This window comes from Gekko japonicus, unplaced genomic scaffold (genome assembly GCF_001447785.1).
Source record: "Gekko japonicus isolate JY-2015 unplaced genomic scaffold, Gekko_japonicus_V1.1 scaffold33, whole genome shotgun sequence".
Lineage (NCBI taxonomy): Eukaryota > Metazoa > Chordata > Lepidosauria > Squamata > Gekkonidae > Gekko > Gekko japonicus.
In genome coordinates, this window is record NW_015174272.1 from 2,077,333 (window position 1) to 2,100,344 (window position 23,012).

General features: G+C 41.1%; 1 protein-coding gene across 1 annotated transcript in view; it reads right to left on the minus strand.

Moving 5' to 3' along the window:
* Positions 1-23,012, minus strand: part of RNF41 (ring finger protein 41, E3 ubiquitin protein ligase) — a 46,845-nt gene that overhangs the window by 22,639 nt on the left and 1,194 nt on the right. The window contains exon 2 of the mRNA XM_015423698.1: positions 19,163-19,317. The gene's annotated coding sequence lies outside the window, so the exon portion shown is untranslated. The remainder of the gene's footprint in view (positions 1-19,162; positions 19,318-23,012) is intronic.

Below are 23,012 nucleotides of genomic sequence, written 5' to 3' on the forward strand. Positions count from 1 at the left end.
AAACTGCCACTTCTTCCTTGCTTAGATCATTTATATGCAGCTTCTCCAGAGACTGCCCACAACTAAAATAAAATACAACCAAACAACCTATTAAGAACATGCCAGGGCACAAAAACAGCACAAGACAAACATTGAGCAGCCTAAAATAATACTGATGGAATAGTCCTCAGGCCAGAAGCAGACCACAAAACAGCTAAAACAAATAGGACCCCTTTGTTAAAAGCCTAGTGCCTAAAAGAAAGTAAGGTAAGCACCAGGTGAGTCTTCCAAAGGCCAAGTTCTGCCTCTGAGAAAGCGGCATCTCTGATTGCCACGTGTTTCACCTCTTGGGGAGCCCTGTGAACTGGGCTGGAAAACAGGATCTTAACTGGCAATCAGGAGAATACCAAAGGAGATGGCCAGCGCCAAAGCCAGTTAGTCTGCTAAAGGTATGTGCATGTGTTAAGTGCTGCCAAGTCACTTTGGACTTATGGTGTCTCTATGAATTAATGACCTCTAAAACATCACACAACCAAACAACCTATTAAGAATATGCCAGGGCACAAAAACAGTACAAGACAAACATTGAGCAGCCTAAAATGATACTGATGGAATAGTCCTCAGGCCAGAAGCAGACCACAAAACAGCTAAAACAAATAGGACCCCTTTGTTAAAAGCCTAGTGCCTAAAAGAAAGTAAGGTAAGGTAAGCACCAGGTGAGTCTTCTAGAGGCCAAGTTCTGCCTCTGAGAAAGCGGCATCTCTGATTGCCACGTGTTTCACCTCTTGGGGAGCCCTGTAAACTGGGCTGGAGAACAGGATCTAAACTGGCGATCAGGACAATACCAAAGGAGATGGCCAGCGCCAAAGCCAGTTAGTCTGCTAAAGGTATGTGCATGTGTTAAGTGCTGCCAAGTCACTTTGGACTTATGGTGTCTCTATGAATTAATGACCTCTAAAACATCCCATGGTTAACAGCATTGCTCAGGTCTACCTAAAAGGTGTCCCAAAAGGGCCCCGTTAAAGGTAAGAACTGAAAAGTGAAAGCTTGCTCTACTCCATTTCCTCCACCAGCAGAAGGAGGTGGGGCAATTTTTTCAGTCCTATAAATTACTGTGGCCAATTTTAATATTATTCACTTCTCTGAAAAAATTTCTTTGGTTAGACTCTTACATCTTGGTAGAGATGAGTGATAAATCTCTCGATTAAGGACCAGCCTCTGTAAGCTTCGTTATCCTCCCCAAGGCAAACATGTAACCAGCAATTATACAGGATTAGCTGTACAGTTTCCCCAAAGCTATGTCACAGGTCTTGTAGGCTTCGCTCATTTCTGCCCACTTCAGTAACTACCTTCTACAGCAAAAGTTGTTGGGCAGAGGACACTGCACTTTCTCCTTACAAGTTAAGCCTTTGTTGGGTAACTAACAGGCTCAATTGTGACATCAAAGGAGCAAGGGTGACTGACTCCCCATTAATTTGCCGGATGCAGTCCTATTGGCCAAGATGGCTTTAGTTTTAAGATTCTGAATACATGGGGGCATGTCTTAGACCAAATTAGGATCAGCAATGACAAAAATAGAGATTTAAGTTTAAAAATAAATAAATCAGAATTCAGGTTTCAGCTATACACTTCTTTTAAACATAACCTGGTTTAAAATGAAAGCTGAAATTAATGTGAGCATATCATGTTAGAAATTAATTTAAGACTCTTGGGAGAACAGGAAAATGATTGTCATCACACAACAGTTCTGTACTTATATAATGACTTGACATGGAGGGCCGAGAACTGGCAAATCACCACAGATAACATCCACAGATCCTTCTGGTTTACCTTTCAATATTCTTCTAACCCTAGTAACTACCAGATTTTTGCAATTGGCTCAGTATTCCTGCTATACCTATTTGTATCTGACATCTCAGCAACATGGACATTTACCTTTCACCTCATGGAGAACAATTATCTGACCAGTAACTACTGTCACAAGCCCTTGATGCTGGTTGAATTGTTTTTGAGGGCAGGATAATTATATAATCAAGGAGAAGGGCCATATTGAAACAGAAGTCAACACTCGGGAAAAGCAGCACCTTCTAGTGTTGATCCCAATGAGAAATAAAAAATTGTCATGATCTTAGAATATTACATTTTTTTAAAAATAGTCATATTAAGTTAATACTCTTAAAAATGCGTAACGTATCCTCTGAGACTGTATAAAAGTTCTATTTAGTTTTTAAAATATCATTATTTGATGTACTTATACTCGACTTTTCCAAATGGCTTACAATTCCCAAATCTGTTGTTTTTTGCCATCAAGTCTCAGCTGATTTATGGCGAGCCCATTGGGTTTTCAAGGCAAGAGACATTCAGAGGTGATTTGCCATTGCCTGTCTCCATGTCACGATCCTGGTACTCCAGGGTATTCCTTGGTGGCCACCAGTTGCTATGAACAGTTTTATTTTATTGGTCTTGTTGTTTTACACAAGAGTAATAAAATACTGCATTGCCTATTGGGACTTAATGGGACACTGAAAAAGCTGGGCCCGTCAACTTAAGAGAATCCCAGATGTTTGTCCTTCTCTCTCACACCTACCATTCCAGTTGCTGGTGGCTTTAGTAACTGGGCCTTGGGAGGTAGAGCTCATGAAAATAACCTGGACAGCACAGACAGTCTCCCTTAATACAAGCCTAGTGTGGTGGGTTCTAGTGATCATTTCCATTATTAATGTACTTCTGTTAGCAGAATCAAAGGTTCCCTGCCTCCGTTCTCCCATAGCAGCCCACTTACCTTCATGAATGTCATTCCTAGAAATAAGAGACTCCTAAAAACAGTATGAGGGGCAAATTGGTGACAATCACTCATGCTCCCATTAGCAGACATTATTGTCAGGATCTAACCCATTATCTGGTGAATTACTTTTGCTCACCCCCTGAGGGGAGGGATCCCTTTCCCCCTGGCTCTTGTTCCCTGCCACTACTCCTAGCAGCAGCAGGATATATATTTTTTGAAAAGTGACCATTTGGCTAATGGCATGACATCATCCCCAGAAAAAACCAGGAAGTGACATCACAACCTCTCTGGGCAATTCCTAGAGAGGTGTGACTTCTGGGAAAACCCAGAAGTGAAATTACACCAACAGCTGCTCCCCATGCCCCCCAGGTCTCTTGCTAAGTGACACTGAGTGGAATACTGAGATCCTGGGACTGTCATTTGGTAGAGATGATGGCGGGGAGGAGTGTCCCAGACAGTGGTCTTCAGCATTTCCAAACCCTCACCTCCCAAGCTGTAGTGCGGAAGCTACTGAGCTGAAAAGCATATGATGAGAAATCACATGACATCATAACCAAATAAGAGTCATGTGACAGGTAGATGAAGAACAAATGTACGTGAATGTGCCTGTGCTGAAAAAGGAATCTTTTCCACTGCTGAGTGATCTTGACATCCCGTCCCACTGCTCCTCTCACTTCAGGAGAGACAGGAGGCATATGCACCAGCAGCGGATTCATTCAAATTCTAACAAAAAGGCAGTTCAACAGGAGCTCAACATCCAGAAAGTGGGGCTTCTGCAACTCACCTGAGGATCCTGACACATTACCCGAACATGTTAATACATGTTTTATGGTTATAAGAACTTGTCAGCATGCATTTTTATTTAGGGAATATGCAAACAACAAATGAACAATTTTTTATTTAAAGAGTAGTTTCAGATACCAATTTAAGGTCTCTCAATTTAAGGCATTCCATACTGAAAACAATTCAAGCACAGGTCATAAGCATTATAAAACATTAGCCTTTCAGACCCAGACACAAAACTCTTTGTAAAAGGACAGACAAAATACAAGGTACTTGAGAAACATTTGCCCTGAATGGACAACAGAAAGAGGTGCACACAAAACAGCTGTATAGCAGAGCTCTGGAATAATCAAGTTACAGCCAAGTAATATATTCTTGATGGAACAATCTGTCTGAAGAGCATATGGCAGCTGCCCAAGATTCTGTGTGTTCCTAAAGGTTGTAAGCAGCATCTGATTATTCATGTTTTAAAGCAAAGAACATGTAAGGACTTCTCAATGTACAATAAGCTAAGTTATCACTATAGCTGTCATTTGCACTAGCTGATCACAAACCTAGCATTCCCAGCCCCAGAAAAATCTGGTAAATAAATTCCCACCACCTGATGATGCATCAGGTAGTAAAGATCTACTACTGAAAATGAAAATCCACCACCACAATATACAAGGATTACAGTGCAGCATAGTTTAATCTTCACTTTAAATGTGCAGATCCTTTTAACATTTATTTAGATATTTATACTGCACTTTTTAAAGAAAAATATGATGCCTTTTAATGAATAAAGTTACCGTATGTTTTTATTATAACACTATAAAAACTGTTCTTGCAAGTAATGCTTGGGTGGGAAACAATTCTAACTTTCAGACCTGCAAACTGCCAAAAATACAGATTACTGCAAGTCCTATGGAGATCTACAAGCCTTATGTGTAGATTGTGTGATCAAATGCAGTAGAAGACAAAACTGCAGCTGCTAAATTTCTGCCTTCCCACTTCAGTTCATGAAGTCTACACCAGCTTTTCCTACAACTACAGTCTTCGTTAAAAGCAAGTTCTTGACAGTTCTAAATAAGACTCCAGGTTTTAGTCCATGCCTTAAGAACGATTCATTCAGGGGATCCCAAGATGTCACTATGACTTGTTCTGTCTTTAGAAGTGTTCTGTCTTTAGAAGTGAGCCTAAAGCTCACCTAAGTAATAGGAGAAATCCTTCATAAAAGACTTTATGATCAGAGACACACCAATGGACCAGAAGACAACACTAACTTTGTCTTCAGAATTCATCTTGGAGGATCCTCCACAGAACTTGGAAGATAAGTGACAGCCTTGAGACCATTTCTCTGTTACTATGGAAAGTCAATGTATTTTAATGCTAGAATGATATCCTAAATTAAGGCATGTAGTAAAATCCAAGCAAAATCCAGTACACTAACTTGTGTGCCTTATTTGCCTAGTAATGCAGTTGTTAGTAGTGCAATGTGGGGGAATGCTTCACTAAATTTTGACACCACCATTTTGAGAAATGGCCCAAGCAAATCAGCATCAGCAGGTAAGAGATGTGACACACCAGTTCTGCTGTAGCCAAAACTGGGTTTGTCTGGAAAATTACATGAAAAGTTACCAGCAACTGCAGACACCACAGAATGCTGATGGGGTCTGATATAAATGTGTTTCTAACAGACATTTTAGTAAGGTAAAACCCTATAAAGCAACACTGAAGATGAGCTAAATGCTCAATAATTTTCCATATATATTACGGAAAAGTGCTCCTGCTCCCCCTCCCCCAAGTTAAACACGGCAATGCATTTGAAGACTCCGTTAAAGCTTCAATTGCATGGGATTCTAAAATATAAGCAGACTGGGAAGACAGCTACACATTTTCATTGTGCTTTTCTTTTAGTAGTACCAAGTAATCTACACCTGAAATGCTGCTAAGTGTTTCAGTATGTGCACTGAATGAAGTTACTGCCTTCACCCACTCACACAAGAGCTGTACTTCCCACACTTCCCACTGTTCCTGCTATTAATTTCGCCAGGGGTTAATCATTTTAGTTGCCCTTTTCTACACCTTTACCAATGCCATAATATCGTTTATGAGATATGATGACCAGAAGTGTACATAATATTCCAAATAAGGCGACACCACAGATTTATACAGGGGCATTATGATACTGGCTGATTTGTTTTCAATCCCCTTCCTAATAATCCCCAGCATAGCATTTGCCTTTTTTATTGCAGTCACATACTGAGTTGACATCTTTCGTGAATTATCTACCACGACCCCAAGATTACTCTCCTAGTCAGTTACCACCAGTTCAGACCCCATCAACATATATTTATAGTAAGGATTTCTGGCTCTAATGTGGTTTACTTTGCATTAGCCCACGTTGAACCTCATTTGCCATGCTGATGCCCACTTGCCCAGCTTTAACAGATCCCTCTGGACTGCCTCACAATCCTCCCTGGTTCTCACAGCCCTGAAAAACTTAGTGTCATCTGCAAATTTAGCCACCTCACTGTTTACTCTCAATTCCAAATCATTAATGAAGAAGTTAAAAAGCACCGGGCCTAGTACTGAGCCCTGCAGTACCCCACTGCTTCCCACCTTCCACTGTGAAAACTGCTCATTTATACTCACTCTCTGTTTCCTGTTAATTAACCAGGTGGGTTTTTCAGTATTTGGTTTTTTTGCAGTTTTGTGTGTGTGCATGTGCCTGGAAGTCATGGTGACCTCTGGCTACTCCTACTGGGGCAAGGAGGACATTCAGAAAGGTGGCTTGATAGCCTGCCTCTTGGCCCTGGTATTCTTTGGAGGTCTCCCATCCAAATACTTGCCATGGTCGGCCCTGCTTAGCTTCTGAGATCTGAGGAGATTGGGCTTGCCTTGGCTTTCCAGGTCAGGGTAATTAACCAGTTATTAATTCACAGAAGGACTTGTCCTCTTATCTCATGACTGCTGAGTACTTAGGAGCCTTTGATGAGGAACTTTATCAAAAGCTTTCTGGAAGTCTAGGTAAACAATATCTACTGGGTCACCCTTGTCCACATGTTTGTTCACCCCCTCAAAAAGGTTAGTGTGACAAGATTGTCCCTTACAGAATCCATGCTGATTCTTCCTCAATGGTCTTTGTCCATCATGGTGTCTACTAATTCTATCTTTGATAACAGATTTCACCAATTTACTCAGTATCGATGTTAGACTGATCACCTGTAATTTCCCAGATCTCCTCTGGAACCCTTTTAAAAGATGGAGGTTATATTAGCTACCTTCCAGTCCTTGGGAATGGGGGCAGATTTTAGTGAACGTCTGCCTATTTTTGTCAGGAAAACCACAAGTTCACATTTGAGTTCTTTCTGAACTCTTGGTTGTATGCCATCTGGGACTGGTGATTTGACAGTTTTTAATCTGTCCATCAGTCATAGGATTTCCTCTCGTCACCTCAATCCGACTCGCATCTTTCGACACCCCTCCCATCTTCCACAGTGAAAACAGAGGCACAAAATGCATTCAGCTTCTTTGCCATTTCCTTATCATACTTTAGTAATCATTTCATCCCTTGGTCATCCAAGGGCCCTACTGCCTCCCCGGCTGGTTTTCTGCTTCTAATGTAGTTGAAGATATTTTTATTGTTAAATGTGAATTATGTGGTACTGATCAAATGAAGCATACTGTGTGTCACAAAAATTAAGACAATGGAAGTCCCAAACTGCTGGTTATTGTATTTCCTATGGGATGCTGCAAAGTGGGGTCACGAAGAGTCGGACTCGACTGTGCGACTGAACAACAAATGGGATGCTGCTATTGTTTTATTCTTCCCAACATGCCAGGGGCACAGTCTGATACCAATTAGCTGTGTTCACCTAAGAATGCTATGGGATGCAGATAAAGACTTCTTTATACCACGGCATGAAAGGTTGCTCTCCACACCCATTTTTAACTTTTCAACATCCAAGCTGATAAAGAGTTAAGGAAAATTCAAATGCTTGCATGCTGTTTTGGGGACATTTTGGTTGGTCTTAATCAAAATGTATTATATGGCTTTTGTTTCAGGTTGTCGGTTCCTGATGTGGAGGATAGCGATCCGTGTTTGCAGCAAGCAATGAGTTAATGTCTTCTTAGGAAATATCTTCTTAGCTTCAAAATATCATATATCCTTCCTGAAAAACTGAAATATTTGTTATAGTTTGGGCTCCAGTCTCATTGTATTTTTCACCAGTACAAGTTACATCACATGACTGCAACTAGCAGAAGCTAATTGAACTAAATGTCTGCACAGCTGTGGAAAGCTTTTAAAAATTCCATTTCCATGCCAACAACAGGAGGAAGAAGGATTAGGCAACTAGAATTAAAAAACATAGACGTCCCATCTGAGTGCAGTGCAAAAATGTGGCCATCTTCTCTCCCCTCCCCCGAGACATCTGAAATATTGCTGTTGCTTATATCTTTAAAATAGCATTGTCAGTTGCTTTGATTTCTAAAACATAGTGGGGCATAGATCAGGGGTGACCAAACTGTGGCTCAGGAGCTGCATGTGTCTCTTTCACACATATTGTGTGGCTCCTGGCAGGGCAGCTGGGGAAGGTAAATATCATTAGCAAACAAATATCATTGGACAAATAAATATCATTATCAATATCTGCCTTTACTGCTTTTGTTATTATTTTTGACAGTCTCATCTAATGTTGATAAAAAGCCAATTTGCATATTTCCTAGTAAAAACATGTAATATTTGTTCATGTCTTGCAGCTCCCAAACATCTGACATTTATTCTAGGTGGCTCTTATATTAAGCAAGTTTGGCCACCCCTGGCACAGATGGATCTGCCAATGGCTACTATACATTGCAACTAATTGTTAACAACCCTACAGTTTTATATATTGCTTCTAATTTTACTCCTTTAAGAAAAAGGCAAATTAAAATAGTTAACATTCGAGCCACAGAAAGGGAAGAAAGCATTTGGACTATTAATAACCTTTTGTGGTTTGATGTATCTCTAGTACGAAACTTTATTTGGGGGTATATAAAAAACCACTTGAGTCTACCAATAGTACAAGTAATAGAAGGCGGCACACTGCATCTCTGCATGAGTCACTCTTCGTGCTTCCTTGCGCTTTTGAATAGGAGATATCCTCCCTGTTTGAGGAAGAGGAAGGTGGAGGAAGCAGTAGATTTTGAAGGTAAATCAATATGGCCCCAGCAGGACCAACTTGATTTTTGGAATCATGGATTAGGATTTCTTGAGGACGGTTCACCTTCCTGTGATGGGCTCCATCTTACAAAGATGGGGAAGAATGTGTTCAGTCGGAGTTTGGCTAGATTATTGGGAGGGGTTTAAATTGATGTTCGAGAGGAATGGAGATGTCTGTTGGGGGGCTTTGAACTTAGAGGGGGATTTGATAATAGGAAGGCATTTCGGAAGTGGAACAAAATAATGAGATACAGGGGATATCAGGCTTGGGGGAACAAGGCTAGTGGTATTTGTGTGCATCTGTGTGTATCTTAACTGCCATCAAGATGCTTCTGATTTATGGTGACCCTATGCATTAATGTCCTCCAAAACGTCCGATCATTAACAGCTTTGTTCAAGTCTTGAAAACTAAGGGTTCTGCCTTCCTTTATTGAGTCAATCCATCTCATGTTGGTTCTTGCTGTTTTCCTGCTGCCTTCAACTTTTCCTAGCATTATTGTCTTTTCCAGTGACTCTTGTCTTTTCATAATGTGACCAAAGTACGATAGCCTCAATCTAGTCATTTTAGCTTCTAGGGAGAGTTCAGGCTTGATTTGGTCGAGAACCCACTTATTTGTCTTTTTGGCGGTTCACAGTATCCATAAAACTCTCCTCCAACACCACATTTCAAACGAATCTACTTTCTTCCTTTCAGCTTTCTTCATTGTCCAACTTTCAAATCCATGTATAGTAATGGGAAATACCATGACATGAAATAATTTGATCTTGGTCGCCAGCAACACATCCTCACAATTAAGCATCTTTTCTGGCTGAGTTCTTGTGTGCAGTCTCCCTTTTGATTGATGACTGAGCCAAGGAATAGAAAATCTTGAACAATTTCAATTTCTTCATTGCCAACTTTAGAGTTGTGTAATTTCCCAGTATTCATTACTTTTGTCTTGATGTTCAGCTGTAATTCTGCTTTGGCACTTTCTGCTTTAACCTTCACCAGTAGTCATTTCAAGTCTTCACTGCTTTCTTCCAGTAATGTGGTGTTATTTGCTTAGTATTCCTTCCACGAATTTTCATTCTACCTTCATCTAAATCTACCTTTCCTTACGATATGTTCTGCATACAGATAGAATAGATAGGGACATAAAATACATCCTTGTCTGACACCTTTGCCAACTGGAAACCATTCTGTTTCTCCATATTCTGTCCTAATAAAAGCCTCTTGTCCAGAGTACAGGTTGCACATCAAAGCAATCAGATGTGGTGGCACACCCATTTATTTTAAAGCCAACCATAGCTTTTCCTTATCCACCCAGTCAAAAGCTTTGCTGTAATCTAGGGAACACAAGCTGAATTTCTTCTGAAATTGTCTTGTAGTCTCCAGTAACCAATGTAAATTTGCAATATGATCTCTAGTGCCTCTTCCTTTTCTGAATCCAGCTTGACATCTGGCATTTCTCATACCATATACAGTAACAATCTTTGCCATAAGATTTTGAGCATCGCTTTACTTGAGTGAGAAATGAATGCTTCCAGACTGTGGGCCATTATTTTGTTTTCCTTATTTGCTGGCACAATCTTGTTATGATTTTGATGGATCCCATTTCTGTGGCTTGGAATAGCTCTATTGATATCCCATCTACTCTTGGGGATTTGTTTCCCCCAATTGCTCTCATTGGAACTTTCACTTCTCTTTCTGAAACGGTAAGATCTTCTTCAAAAGATTCTTCAACCTTTTATCTCTTGTTCTTCAGAGTATTGCTCCATCTTTTATTTATTTTGTCCTGTTCAGTTAATGTATTTCCATGCTGATCTTTCAGTGTGCCTAACTGTGCTTTAAATTTCCCTTTGATTTCTTGGATCTTGTGTAACAGATATCTTATTCTTCCTTTTTGTTGTTGTTGTTCTTCTATCTCTTTACACTAATTATTATAATAGTTCTTTTTGTCTCTATAGTCCAGATTCTATCACCTTCTGTTTTTCATCTATCATTCGCAGTTTTAAGAATTTTATCAGTCATCCATCAAGGCTTTTCTTTTCTTTTGGCTACAGGGATAGTCTCTGTGCATTCTTCCTTGATAATACCTCTGAGTTCTGGTTCACATTCACTTAAACTTAATAATGCAAAGCTGTTCTTTATATGGTCTCTAAACTCTTCAGGAATGTTGTTTAGACAGTATTTTGGCACTGTGAATGTTTTGGTGCTTTTCTTCAGCTTTTATTCTAATTTTATATATTAACACTTCATGGTCGGTACCAAAATCAACTCCTGGTCTTGTTTTAGCAGACAGAAAAGAGCTTCTCCATCTTCTGCTTCTGATTATGTTACGTGTTTGGTTTCTATATTGGCCATCGGGTAATGTCCATCTATACAATTGTCTATTTGGTTGCCTGAAACGTGTGTTTGCAATGAACAAATTGTTGTCTTCACAGAATTCTATGAGTTGCTCTCCTGCTTCATTTCATGCTCCTAGTCCAAATCTTCCAATAATATTTGGTTCTGCTTTGTTTCCTCCTTTGTCGTTCCAGTCACCTATGATTATCAGCACATCTTGTTTAGGTGTGCTATTAATTCCTCCCTGGACACTGGCATAAAAGCTTTCAATTTCTTCCTCATCATCATCTGTGGCTGGGGTTATATTGATAGGCTTTCAATGAAGTCTGACTGATATTTAGTCAGACTTGCATCCCACCTCACTATTAGTACAATTCTGTTTCGTCTGTGTTTGTCTTTCTCCAAGTAAAACACTTTTTAATTTTCTGACAGAAAATGTCCTAGTCCCATCCAGTTCACTCAGTCCCAGGATTGCAATGTTTAAATGTTCCATTTCTCATTTTATGATTGTGAGCTTCCCTTGATTCATACTTCTCACATTCTATGTTCCTATTATGTGTGTTGAACAGCTTTGGACTTTCCTTTTGCATCCATTCACATCAACAACTGAACATCCTTTCATCTTTGGTCTAGTTGTGTCATTAAGAATAGCACCACTCATACTTGTCCAAAGCTCTTCCCCAGTAGCTGATTGAGTGCTATCTGACCTGGAGGTTTAATCTTCCAGCACGATACCTTTTTCATTTTGGATCATCTAAACATAGGGTTTTCAAGGCAAGAGCTGGTCAGAAGTGGTTTACCAATGCCTTCTTCTGCACAGTACTAACTAGGGTTAGCTGAAGTGACTCTGCCACAGTCTACGAAACATCCTCTGCCAGTATCACCTTCCACTATGCTACTACCCAGTAGCTATCCCTCAAGGATTCTTCTGCCCCCATCACCAATTGAACTATCTATTCTCTTCTGCTAATGTGGCCATTGGCCCTTAGGGGAGTGGATACATCTTAGTCTGGTGTCTGAGCTAAGACAATTCCACCCTGAATGACTCTGCTAGGAGTTTATACCCTTTACAGTGTTGCTGTCAGCTTCAATGGCACACGGAACCCCCCTCACCATGTTAGATATCTCTATACTAATGTATACTAATCCCCAAAGTGTGGGGTATGAGCAGGAGGATGTTGAATTTCTAATCCAGACAGAGGGATATGATTTAATAGCCATTACGGAGACCTGGTAGGATATTCTCATGACTGGAGTCTGGCAATGGAGGGATATGAGTTGTCTAAAAAGAACCTCAGGAGTTGGACAAGAGAAAGTACGGCTTTGTGTTAGAAAAGGGTATGTTTGTCAGGAAATATTGGATGATAGATGTGATGCCCCTGAGGAAAGTGTCTTGGTGAGAATAAGGAATGGATGTACCAATGGCATTGTGGTTGCAGTTTGTTACAGACTGCCTGATCAGGAAGAAGAGGAGGATGCTCTCCCCCTTGGGAAAACTGCCCAATGTGTCCAAACAATATGATCTAGTGGCTAAGGGTAATTTCAATTTCCCTGATGTACGTTGAAAGACCTATTGGGCCAAGCACCCAGGGTAATGTAATTTCTGAAAATGTTTGATGGATAACTTCCTCTTTCAAAAGATAGAACAGGTGGCTTGGGCATCAGCTATTTTAGATTTGATTTTAACTAATAGGGAAGAGCTGGTAGATGTGGTGACAGGGTGGGCATGTTAGGCAGAAATGATCATATGTTAGAATTCTCTCTCTTATGAGATAGTAAGAGTATTTGTAGTCAGACATGTTGGATTTTAGTAGGGCTGATTTTAGTAAATTTAGGGATGTTGGGAAAGATTCCATGGGAAATAATGTTGTAAGGAAAAGTAGCAAGTGAAGGATGTTTTTTTTAAAAAACGTGAGTTGTTAGGGGCTCCCGCTGTTCAAACAAGATAGAAACATGTTAGGGAGACCAAAGTTCCCTAATGAGCTACTCTTTTAAAGTAATCGAAGAGCTGTCATTTCAAGGAGGGTAGAGCTCTATTTCATTTGGTAGTAGAGGATAAAACTCGTAATAATGAGTTTAAATTATGGGTAGGGATATATCAGCAGGATATTAATAAAACCTTTTTAACAATAAGGGCAATTTTGTGGTGGAATCAGTTGCCTGGGGATGCTGTGAGTTCTCCCTCCTTGGAGGTGTTTATGTGGAGATTGGAGTGAGCTCCCGTCTCTGGGCCCAGCTCCTGCCAACCTAGCAGTTTGAAAGCAAGAAATTGCAAGTAGATAAATAGGTACCGCTTTGGTGGGAAGGTAACAGCGTTCCATGCACCTCAGTGTTTAGTCATGCTGGCCACATGACCACGGGGAAGTCTTCAGACAACGCTGGCTCTTCGGCTTGGAAACGGAGATGAGCACCACCCCCTAGAGTCGGATTCAACTGGCTTTTGAGCAAGGGAAACCTTTACCTTACCTTTACCTTTAATGTAAAATTAAGTAACATAAGTCTTTGTTACCTTTGAGAGGCTTCATGTCATGTCAGTATCACTCAGAACTCTTGGCAAGAAAACTAGTGGATAGCTCATTGAAAGTGTCAAAGCATTCATAGTTTTTTCTTTCTTGTAAGCAAGGTGGCTCATTCTTCACCAAGATGAATGCAACAGAGCCAATTTTGCAGCAAAACCCTGAAACACAGCTTGTGCTAGCAGAACTTTCCAGGAAAACCTATCTTGAAAGTGAGCACTAGGCTGCAACAAATACCAGCCAAGGACATAGTTTCTTTGGCTAACCAGGCCTCCTTGTTTTTTTTCTATAAAAGAACTAAAAAAAACAAGCTTACTAAAAATAATTGTGAAAAATGAAAGCATGTGCAGAGACTCATACATATCACACCTCGCAGTCTGAATGTCACTTGGCAGAGAAAATCATTATATAACAGATGCTGTATTCCTGGCACCCGTTTCCTGTATTTTGAAGTGCTCTGCTTCCCAGATATCAAAGAAAGGGCAGCTGCTCTTGCTTACCACACAGCCATATTATCAATTACAGAAATACAAGATGGGGAGCGTTGAAGTATTCAAGTACAGGACTATAGCCCTTCCTACTCCAGGAATGTGCTGTTTGACCATAACATTAGCTGCTGCTGCTATTATTATTATTATTATTATTATTATTATTATTATTATTATTATTATTATTATTATTATTATTTTCAACTTATTAGGCTGTCCTTCCCTGCAGTAGGGCTCAGGGTGGCTTAAATAAAAACCAACACAATAATAATCCATTAAATGACATTGAATACTACTAAAAACAATATATTAATCAAACAGTACATTACATTGTCTAAGATAACAAGAAATTTCTGTTCCCACCAGCCCCCTGGATAAATGGGGTATGAAGGAGTGAGCAGGAGGGTATGAGAGTGCCAACCATTGCTGTTCTTAACCAAATGCTTGGCAGAACATCTCTTAATACATCCTGTAGGGCATGGATATTCTCAGGCAGAGAATTCCACCAGGCAGGGGCCAGGGCTGAAAAGGCCCCAGCCCTAGTCAAGGACAGCCGGACCTCTCTCAGTCCGGGGACCACAAGAAGGTTCTTATTGCTAGAGTGTAATGTTCTCCCAGGGACATATTGAGAGAGGCGGTCCCAACCACTCAGAGCCTTAAAGATCAACACTAAGACCTTGAACTGGATCCAGAGCAGCACAGGCGGAATAGGTGCTGGCTGAGGAACCCTGCATTCCAGCAGGCACCTCGAAGAAACTGCCCCTCCCAGCACCACCCTCTGTCCCCAACTGTGGAGAAATTAGGTAAACCATTACAAGGCCACCCCATGGATTCCCATGTCTGTGAGGCGGTGAGTCAGTAGAGGGTGGTCGACTGTGTCAAATGCTGCTGTAAGTTAAACTAAACCAACCTACAAGGAGGATTCTGAAATGTGTACATCTTGTGCTGGAAAAGACGGCCTAATCTGTTTTATCTTGCTTGAGAAATATATTTGTGCTGCTGTTCACAACTCACAAAACACACTCCCCCCCCCCAATAAAGATACGAATGTGTGTAGGAGAAAAACAGCATAGGACTCAGCCTTTCAACTACAAGCAGTAATGAGAAACAGAGCCTGCCTCTGCTTTATGGGCAAGTTGGCTCTGCAAGGCTTCCATTTGGCAGCAAAAGGGTACTCTGGCTCTGCTGCCCCCCAAAAGCAAGCAGGAAGTAGGCTGGCAAAAACCTTGTTATTTGTCATCACATCCACCAAACACACTCCTTGGGGTGGATCCAGTGCTTCTATGGATGCAAAGACTTCCACCCGCAGCACACAACTATTCTGGGTCCCCCCGTCCCCCAGCAGCCCAAACTGTCATTCAAAATCCTACTCCTGGGAGAGAGAGGACACTCAGACACAGGATTTCAAGGAATATTTTGGTCTGCCACGGGCAAGAGAGGGGAACTGAGAAATGTTGTGCTGTGCAGGTACAAGCCCTTGCACCCACAGAAGCCCTGCACTGGATCCAACCCCCTGATTTGCTTATTTTGCCAAACCACTAGAAGGATCAACAGGAGAATGTTCCCAGTATTGTTTAGTTCCAGCATTACTTCATCTGTAGGATAAACAGCAATTTAAAAGCATCAGCATGCCTTTTACACACGTAAACATGTATCTTTTTTATTGTCCTGGCAATGCATTTGATCCTCATTTGATAGATGGTAAGAACATGACCATCTTCTCTGAAGTGCAGCCTCAGTGTCACCGTACTCACTCACGTGACTAACTTTCACTTTAAAAAAAATCCCATTTGTATATACACACATAACGTTTCAGTTCACAACCCATGTTTACCATGTGGTAACTGCAATGAGCCCAAGACCTGTCACCGTACTCACTCATGTGACTAACTTTCACTTTTTTAAAAATCCCATTTGTATATACACACATTTCAGTTCACAACCCATGTTGACCATGTGGTAACTGCAATGAGCCCAAGACAGCTGGTCACCAGCAGATGATGTCACACAACTGAGACATCACATAAAGCAGCACCTATTAATGGAAACAAACAACAAAGGTCACCTCTATAGAGCCTGAAAGCTTGACTCTAAGACAAACAGACGTCAGCCTAAGAAAAAGATGAAAGACATTCCATGACCCATGGAAAGTGAAAACAATAGAAGGACGGGTTCTCTTATGGATTAAAAACTGGCTAGATGACAGGAAGCAAAGAGTAGGAATCAATGGACAGTTTGCACAATGGGAAGAAGTAAGCAGTGGGGTCCTACAAACATTTGTATTGGGGCATGTACTATTTAATTTATTCATCAGTGATCTGGAACTAAGGGTGAGTAGTGTAATGGCCAGGTTTGCAGATGACACAAAAGTATTCAGGATGGTGAAAACCAAGGATGGCTGTGAAGAGCTCCAAGAGGGCCTCCACAAACTGTTTGAATGGGCGACAATGTGGCCAATTAAGTTCCATGTTGGTAAGTGTAAAATGATGCACACTGGGACAAAAAAATCCCAGTTTCAAGTATAGGTGTCTGAACTTGCTGAGACAGAGGGGGGAAAGATCTTGGGGTCCTAGTGGATAGCTCAAAGTGTCAACCCAGTGTGCTGAAGCAGTGAAAAAGGCAAACTCTATGTTAGAGATTATTAGGAAAGGGACTAAGAATAAAACAGATGATACTGAAATGCCCCTGTATAATCTATGGTGCGGCCTCATTTGGAAAACTCTGTACAGTTCTGATCACTGTATCTCCAAAAGGACACTGCAGCGGTGGAAAAACTACAGAGGAGGGCAACCAAGATGATTAGGGGATTGGAGCACCTTCCCTATGAGGAAAGGTTGAAGAGTCTGGGACTTCAGAGACTACTAAGAGGGAGACATAGAGGTTTATAAAATTATGAATAGGGTGGCGAGAGCTGACAAAGAATTTTTTTCTCCCTCTCCAAAAATACTAGAACTTGAGGGCATCCAATGAAACTGATGGGCAGTAGGTTCAGGACAGATAAAAGGAAATACTTATTTATAAAGAGAGTTATTAAAATGTGGGATTTGCTGCCAGGGGATGTAGTGATGGCCACAAGAATAAACAGCTTTAAAAGGGGATTCGATAGATTCATGGAGGATATGTCTATCAATGGCTATTAGCCACAATGACTAAAGGGAACCTCCATGTTCAGAATTGATCTTTGAATCCCAGTGCCAGAAGGCAACATCAGGGGAAGGCCTCTTTGCCCTGTTGTTGGCCCTCCAGAGGAACTGGTTGGCCACTGTGTGAGACAAAATGCTGGACTAGATGGACCACTGGTCTGATCCAGCAGGGCTCTTCTTTTGTTCTTAAGAGAGAGAAAAAACCCAAAACAAATACAGCTGGAACAAGATTCATTATTTCTGGAAAAGTAAATAATCTCCAAGCAGAAAAATATTATTCATCCACACACGAACAAGCCCGTTCTTGAAAACCAGCACCATTCATTAGGTCCCCCCACACCACATTAACATCAAAGCCAAAGTCATAGGTCATGCGCTATTTTAAACAGAACTTAAAATAGAAGCTCTTTTTAAAAACTCACAAAGTTGACTGGAATGATTTTATTTTATAGTACTTAATGAAAGCATGAAGAGATTTTTATGGACTTTGTATGAACAAAGCATTTATGCTCTCGGGCACCCAACCCAGAAACCAGAAGTTATTTTTCTTAGTCTTTTAGTATTTCTGCAGTGTTAACAAATTCTTTACACTGTGTCAAGCCGATTACCCTCCATGAATGAGTATGCCTTATTCATTTATTTCTCTATGAACAACATACAACTTTAAGATTTCAAAAGAGGGGAGTGGTCTTCAACCATTCCAGACCCAGGGCATACTTGTACCACCCAAGCTGCACCACAGAACCCACTCAGCTGCAATCATGTCATGTGACAAGAAATCACATGGCATTAGAGTCATTTGACAGATAAAGAGCCAGTGTTATGATTTTATTGGTAGGGATCAATTCTGCAATGCAAGTGCATGTGAAACACTGGAGGACTGAATAGAAGAATGGGGGATGGCCTGGCAAGCCAGTGGAAGACAAGATAGAAGGCACAGGGACCTGGGCAGGAGTGCCATCAGAGACATCACTTTCAAGAACAACCCAGAATTGATGTCAGTCCTCTCTAGGAATTGCTGAAAACTCTATAATAAAACTACAGATTTCCGACAACTCTTAGAGAGGAGTCACTTTGGGGTTTCCCCTGGAAGTGACATCTGCCAATGGGAACTGGGAGCAGGGGATCCCCTGCTTCCACCTTGGGATTAAGACTAAAGTGGAGAATCCAGTCCAAAGATGGATAAACATGTAATGAACAGACTGGCATACAAGACGCTAAATATATTCAAACATTATACCAATTATGTTATTGATCTCAAGTCAATAACATTACTGTGACAATGAATACAGTTGATGAAAATACATGAAATTATTGTGATTATTGAAATATATGAAGTTATTGTGATTGTTGACGAGAACCTCCGGACTGAGTTCCGTTTCGTCTCTTCGTCCGAACAAACCTTCAATAAGGGTTTCAAACAGTCCTACACAAACTAAATATTTGTACACTTTTGACAGCTAAATTTGAAATTATGTAGCCTCACAAAAGTGACAAAACCAGTTCTGTAGCTATAAAGCGCATCACACACCTCTATACCACTTCAGCCCTGCAACACAGTACTACTGAAGCCTGCATGCATAATTAGGAGTAAAAGTGAATAAATAACAGGTTTCCAAGCAATTTTTACACCATCATCATCATCCCAAAATCCCAAAGAATCCCTTTCATGCCAAAACATACGAATATCTAAATAAAAGCAAAGTATACATAAAATTGTAATCCAATTCCCATATGATACTACTTAAAGATGTCACCATTTGCTCCTCCTACCAAAAAAACAAAGAACAAAAACGCACACACAGAAAACAATGCACACCAACAGGATATGTCACAAACTGAGCCCACCCACAGGCTGGAAATGAGCAGCCTTATCTGGATTTTGATATGCAGAGAAATAGGAGGGCTTTTAGGAAAACAGAAATTATTTGAGCTCTTAAAAATAATGTTGTTTTACCTTCTGTAGTAGAATTCCTTTCTGAACAGCAACAAAAAACAGCTGAGTTTGGGTTGCTCTTCTGAAGCTGTCTCTCACAGTGGCCCATCTTCTTCCCCCTCCTTCTCATTTTAAGTCATCATTTTTCTCTCCAGGATCTGTTGTCACAGGAATATCTAAACACAGACAGGACCAATCTCTATGTGAAATGAGAAGTACTCATTAACAGCAACATGGCAAGACATGTTGCTGGTCTATATATTATTTTTAACAACTATGGGGGAAAAAAACCACATAGCCTTTTACACACCCATGAAATAATAATTCATTAACTGCTCTTCAGCAGCTACGGAGACATACCCTTGCTGTCCCAAAACAGATACTTGCATATGTTTTACACTTGTAATTTACTTCAAACAGACAATTATAAGACAGCAAGAGGCCTTATTAAAAATCCAGTCCATTTTCATACCCTTGGGCAGGGCAAACAGAACATCACAATAAATTGTTTAACATTTTAACACTGATGCCCCAACAGCAGCATCTCTGTGGCCCCACAAAATACCTAGTTCCATTGCCTAACAACTTGGAGCAAGAACATGATAAGCAGGGTACATTCTGAGGCTAGTCTCAGATTTATATATCTCCTACTCTGAATGGCAATAGAAAACAGGGGAAAGTGAAGCAACACATCCTCCTCTAAGGTTATTATTCTTGTACTGCTCGTGCTGTTATTTAATAAAATGAAACTCTTTTTACAATAGATTCAGATGGGTAGCTGTGTTGGTCTGAAGTAACAGAACAAAGTTTGAGTCCAGTGACATCTTTAAGAAAAACAAAGTTTAAATCCATTTATAATCAGAATTAAACTTTGTCGTCTTAAAGGTGCTACTGGGCTCAAACTTTGTTCTTTTTACAACAGACAACCATTTTCCTGAACCAAGAGGCATCTACAATAAGTTTTTTAAAGCAACCATTCACTACTTTCCATCTCAAAGAAAAGCATAACTTCATACGGAACACCACTGGATTCATTTTTAAGCAGAAACGGTGCAGAATTAAGCCCTTCTAAATCCATTGAAGTCAGTGGGCTTAGAAGGGCTTAACAATGGTCAGGATTGACTAGCTACAGAGCAGCAGAGAATGAAACTGGGTGAAGACCACCTGTGCCTGGAAAGCAGCAGCAGCTATCTGCACTACCATGTGAGAAGTGCTATCATTTAGCAATGTACAGAGAAGTTGTCTGAAGCATGGAGGGAAGGGACACAACCTACAAGCCCTACTGCAACCCCAAGCACTGTGAGAGTGGCCCTTGGCACTTAGCCTTGAAACAAACTGGTGTCAATACAAAGATGCAGCCAGGAGAGGGTTTAAAGAGGCAGATAAGATGCAGGAAGACAGCTGTTCCCCACCTGCCTCGCACAGGATGCTCTAGTAGCAGCACCACAGGAAGGAACTAGGTCAGCCTGCTACTTATTTTGAAGATCAGTTCAAATAAATGATTCCCACAACAAACTGATGCAGTCTAAGAAATAAGGCCACATGGTATTCTACATTAGGCATCTCTTACTCTTCCATTCTCATTTTTTCATACCAATTATTAAACTCCTCCTGTGTATGGATCACAAGAGCTTTCAGCAAGACAAGCTATTGTTATGTAATAAGAACACAGGTTCAAAATTTTATGGTGTTGCAAAATAACTTCAGATAAAAGTCAGTTTATACTGCATGAAAATAGCTCTAGATTAACACAATTTCTACATCTGTTCTAATCCTGGAAGCAAGATAGATCTGTCGAAAATTATAATTCCAAATATGTCATGGGATGCAAAGAAACTGTACCTCAAGCACACATAGATTAATTACACATTAATGCACTGTGAGACTGAGATCACACTGTGTACTTTTAAGCCATGGGAGTGAAGAGCAGTCAGCACAGAACAAGTCCACCTATTCCTATCATACTGCATGATGAATGTACTCTCCAAATTAAAAGATGCTCATTCAAAGGATGAATCACAACTCTTTGAAAATTAGAGCTTCACCTCTGCAGCATTTAGATGAGATAAAACAACAGGCCCTCGAACCATCTCGCTTATTCCCCAAGCTTGTAACTTGTACAACCGAGTTCAGGCAACAAAAACCTGCTTCACTGCCACAAGCAACAAGAGCTCCCTGTGGTCTTCACTACTCTTGATCTGTAGTAAGCACACTTCCATTAAGCATGAGAAGAATTCTACCGGGGATTACTAGCCTCACCTGTAGGAGATCTATCTTCCAGCCACAAAACAAGGATATACCATAAGATCCTTCACAAAAAGTTCCTGTTCTGCTGAAGCAGAGCTCTGGTTAGTTCCTCTCAACTTTTGCTGACCCACTCCTCTCAGGCTTTCTCTAGAAGAGCGTAGTAAGATCAGCGCAGCAAGGGACTTGCAACATGCACATACCCCAGTCCAGCAGCAACCTCAAGTTCACTTCCATCAGTTTCACACACACTGCTCCTCAGACAACCTCCACAGCATGATGCCTTCTACCTGCCAATAACCCCACAACCACCCTATTACATTTTGCTCTACTGCTTATCTGGTTCTTCCAGGGTGGCATCTCAGTTTGCCTGTCTTCTGTCATCCTTGAAGTCTCCAATCTTATGCCTGTGTTCTCAGCCCAAATTCCCATGCCTCCCATATAAGCTATTCACTGAACGGATACAGGTTTAGGGCACCTAGAGTACTTTATCTATCCGTTTTATCATTTAGGCTGCTTATATGTTGCCTTTCCAGTTCAAGAACTGCCCAAACAACTTCAACTTGTACAGTATAATTAGAACTGTAAAATCGTAAAAGCAAAAAATTAAAAACTAACATTCCAATAAAGCCACAATTTAAAATCAGGGTAGGAATTAGTTTTAAAAGACCCTACCAAAAAGATCATCTTCAGAAGGCCTGTAAATGTGGTACAATGTTTGAGGTTGACAGTTTCACAGATATGAAGTGGCTACTGAGAACATGTTCCTCTGGCAACATGGATTCCAGCAGCAGAGCCTCCCCAGAGAGGCAGGCAGACACATATGGGTGGAAGCAGTCCCTCAGGCACCCTATACCAGCTACTGCTGGGGCAGGGACAGACAGCAAAGGAAGGCTGTTCCTTCATGCCTTTTGGGGCTTTCTGGCTAGCCACTGTAGGAAGTAACATACTGGACTAAATGGACATTTGGCCTACTCCAGCAGGACTCTTCTGTTCTTAAGTAATCATCTTTTCCTTCCAAGTAGTTCCCTTTTGTAGTAGAGCCAGTTTGGTGTAGTGGTTAAGTGCGCGGACTCTAATCTGGGAGAACTGGGTTTGATTCCCCACTCCTCCACTTGCACCTGGCTGGATGACCTTGGGCAAGCCATAGTTCTGATAAGAGCTGCTCTTGAAAAAGAGCAGTTTCTGTCAAGAGCTCTCTGAGCCCCACCTACCTCACAGGGTGCCTGTTGTGGGGAGGGGAAGGGAAAGGATTCTGTAAGCCGCTCTGAGACACCTTTGGGTAGTGAAGGGCGGGGTATAAATCCAATCTCTTCTTCTTCTTCTTTTTAATCCAGCCCAACAGCTCACAGAAAACAGCCCTCCACCACCTTTCAACTTCCCAACTTTTCCCCCTCACACACCACTCCCTGCCAAGAGGTCCAGTGTGGTGTGGTAGTTAACATCAGCCTTGAATCTGGGAGACCCAAGTTCAAATCTGTTGTCTGTCATGAAGCTTGCACACAGCCCAGTCCTATGCAGTTACTCCAGCCTAAGCCTGTTGGCTTTACACTGAAGTAACTGCACAGGACTGTGCTGTGAGTGAGTATTGGCCAGCCCACTTAACCAACCTCACCGAGAGGGCCAA